Consider the following 3,644-nt stretch of genomic DNA (forward strand, 5'->3'; position numbering starts at 1 on the left):
GAGGTAGGAGTGGACCAGGCGAAGGGTGGATTTCAGGGTGAGGGTTTCTGTCACCTGTGAGTCTCCCTGTCCTTCCTAGAGGCTGATAACTGGAGGCTCAGAGGCTGTCTTGGGGGTTAGAAGAGTTTGCAGTCACTTCCTAGTTTTCTTTTTCTTTCTTTTTTTTTTTTTTTAGGGGAACTGAGTTTGCGAGGGAGAATGTGCTGGGGGTGGGAGGGGAGGGGAGGGGAAGACAAGCTGGAAATGTGGGCTTCCAGTGTGGCTCAGCTGGGTTGGGACTTGTCTCAGCTGTTGGATAGCTGTGTGACCCTGAGCAAGCCCTATAACCTCTCTGAGCCACCCATGAGACTAGTTATTAAGACTAGGCGAGATGATGCGTACAAAATGCTTAGCAACGAGCCTGCCATCTAATAGGGCCTCCTCAACCGAAAAGAGCTGTGGTTTTGATTGCTGTTATTTTGAGGCTGCCCTCCACGAGGCCTCAGATGGTGGAACAGTTGAGCAACTCCATCTTTGGGAGAGTGGGTAGGGTCTGGACATTCTGACCTCTGACCTCAGGCGGGACAGAACTAAGAGATGTTAGCAGAACAAAGCCATTATTGAGCCTGGCAGCTGAGGGAAAGAGAGAAAAACACAGCCTCCACAGATTCCCGAAGGGGCTGTGAGCTGGGCTTCTCCCAGGAGGTCAAGGGGCATGCAGTTCTATGCAGAAGTGGAGCACAGAGAATGATCCAGGTAACTTCATTTTTTTAAAAAATAACTTGCTTTAGTTCTTTAATGTTACTTTATAAAAACAACAGGTTTATCTCATAGTTTTGCAGGTCAGAGCCCCCGAATCTATATTGCTGGGCAGAAATCAAGGTCCTAGAAGCTCTGGGGAGGATCTATTGCTGCACAGTTGGACAGGTAAGCTTGGCAGGGGTTGCTTGTGTTCCTTGACTAGGGCTGCATCCCTCCATTGTCCACCTCTGTGGTCACATTTCTCCTCCTCTTCTATCTGCCTTCATCTTAAAAGGGTCCACGTGGCTCATTCAGGGCCACTTCAAGAACCTAGGATATGAACCCCATTTGAAGAGTCTTTTTTTTTTTTTTAACCGGTCACCTTTCATTGGGCATTATTTGTCTCAGGTTGTGGAAAGACTCGGCTGTGATGAAGGTAACAGGGACTCAGGCCACATCACCATCAAGAACCCAAGCAGCCTCATGCAGTCTTCACTGGTACTTGTGAAGCTGTTTGAGATCCTGGTAACAAACGGCAGTAGTTGAGAAAAGCACAAAGCAAGCCAGCACCTTGTTGACTCTAGCGATGCTAGCTTTCTTTACATTGATGTCATTGTTTAAGTATCGTTCATAATCTTTCTGAAATGCTCCAGCAATGCCAGTTTGGCAGCTCTGCTAATTTGACATCCATCAGTTTCTTTTCCTTCAGTGGTACTGCTGTTGCCCTCTTGTAGTTCTTGAGATTCTTAACCAATCATATCTACAAAGTCTTGCCCTCCTCCTGCTTTTTTTCTTCTATATAAGGTAATAGTCACAAGTTCCAAGATTTGGGAAGTGAGTAGCCTCTGGGGATCAATATTCAACCTATCACATCATTAATTTTTAAATTAATTTTAGTCTTAATGAAGAGAAGCAATGCTAACCTAAGTCCCAGGAACTCTTCACCCCGTTTCTTCTTGGGTTCAGATTCCACAGGGTACAAGAACATTTGTTAGAACTAGAAAATTAATCTTGTTACAATACTTGGAAATAAATTTTCCTAACTTAATCTGATTTCCTCAGTTTTCCCATTTGTGCCCTTCCCACAGAGGGCCTCTCCCAGATCACAGCTCACCAAGTCAGGACTATCAGCCTTTAGACTCAGATCTGGGCTTGTAGCCCCCTCCTCTGTTTTCTCTGTCGGCAACCTTGGGCAGCTGACTATCCCCTCTCTACCCCCGTCAAATAGGGGTGATGTGATGGACCTCAGGGGCCTGGGCAACACTGTGTGCCCAGAAAACAGAGTATAGGGAAAAAATAACAATCTTGGTTTATCTTGGTGACTTTGGTGGACTCCAGAAGTGTGGGAGAGGAAAAGTGAGACGGGGTGGGGGGAGGCAGGTGAGGGGGGAATCAGAGCTGGTCACCCCTTACTAGAGGGACCCTAGTCTTAGACATTCATTGTACACAGAGGATTACTAGACAGATAATTCGAAGCCATTTACAATGCACATGGAGGGGGAGGCTTCTCCATTAACATATTTACAGATAAGAATAAAAAGATTCTCCATCAGGCCATATGTCTCTTTTTGTTGTTTGCCAGTAGGATGCCTGTGTTTTCTCTGTTGCTCTACCCAGGGTTTGGGTGACTGTGCTGTTGGTACTGAGTTCAGGGACCCCCCCCCAGCTGCCTCTTTGAACTCCCTCCCACGAGCAGCCAGCCCTACAGGGGAGCAGTCCTCCCCCACCCCAATGGCAGAGAAGGCTTGATGTATTAATGGCTACACTTAACACGCCTCGGTTAAAATCCCAGCTTTAAATCTGGCACAATTGTTTTCACAATAAAGCCTGATTTTTCCTTTCCCACAATAGGGTGCTGAGGGTATGTACTTTCCATTCAAATGTGAAGAAAGCCCTCTTTACTTATGGAGGAAGAAAGAAATGCAAATGGGCCATTGCCATGCTAGAAATTGTGCTTAGATGCCAGGCTGTGATCTGACCCAACCCCTATGTCTCCCTTCTTCTGCTTCCTCCCTGGGCCTCAGGCTCACTGTACCTGCACTCCTGTGCTCCTGCTGTGTGCCTGACTTTGGATGGGGTGGTGGTGAGTACAACTCCAGGCTGTGTAGCCACAGCACCCAGGGCTGCTTGTGGTAACACACACTGCTCACAGGTTCCCACAGACACACCTGATTTCCCCACTTGGATAAAAAGAGCAGGGCCAAGCACACCGCCTTCCGTGGCCACAGCAGCTTTTATGGGAAAGTGACTCTGTTCTTCTGGAACAGAAAGGAGAAGGTCTTCTGTTTCAGATGCACTCCTCTGAGGCAGTATTCAGCAGTACAGCATCTTCCTAGCATGCACAAGACACTGGGTTCCATCTGCAGCACGGAAAAAAAAATGGCGGCAGGGTGGGGAAGGGATTAAACACATTTTCTTTCACCCCTCTAATCTATTTGGAAGGCTGAGGTTAAAGGATGAGTTGAACTCAGGAGTTCAAGGCTAACTTGGGCAACATAGAGAAATTTCCCTCTCAGAAACCAATCCGAAGCTGGTTGCTGGTGGCTCATACCTATGATACTAGCTATTCAGGGGCCTGAGATCAGAGGGTCTTAGTTTGAAGCCAGCCCAGTGCAGGGAAGTTTGTGAGACTCTTGTCTCCAGTGAACCACCAAAAAAGCCAGAAGTGGAGCTATGTGGCTTAAGTGGTAGAGTGCCAGCCTTGAGTAAAACAGCTAAGGCCCAGACTCTGAGTTCAAGCCCCAACACTGGCACAAAAAGACCAACAAGCACAAAGAAACCAAACCTACAACCTTCCTCCCCCCACATCCCCAACTGATCTGTGTTTTTCATAAGAGAAATAAGTGCATGTGTGATGTCTGCAGACACCATAGAAGTCCAAGACGACAGTGCTTTGTGTTTATTTCCTAGCAGCCAATCCTCAC

At 47.3% G+C, this 3,644-nt stretch overlaps 1 long non-coding RNA gene across 1 annotated transcript; it reads left to right on the forward strand.

Annotated features, from left to right (window-relative positions):
- The first annotated feature begins 649 nt into the window (after positions 1-649).
- Positions 650-1,576, forward strand: LOC150052921 (uncharacterized). The gene is made up of 3 exons (XR_016538133.1): positions 650-735; positions 814-906; positions 1,129-1,576. It is a non-coding gene; the product is annotated as an uncharacterized LOC150052921 (long non-coding RNA).
- Positions 1,577-3,644: the final 2,068 nt, after the last annotated feature.

Source organism: Megascapheus bottae, chromosome 16 (assembly GCF_031878675.1).
Source record: "Megascapheus bottae isolate mThoBot1 chromosome 16, mThoBot2.hap1, whole genome shotgun sequence".
NCBI lineage: Eukaryota > Metazoa > Chordata > Mammalia > Rodentia > Geomyidae > Megascapheus > Megascapheus bottae.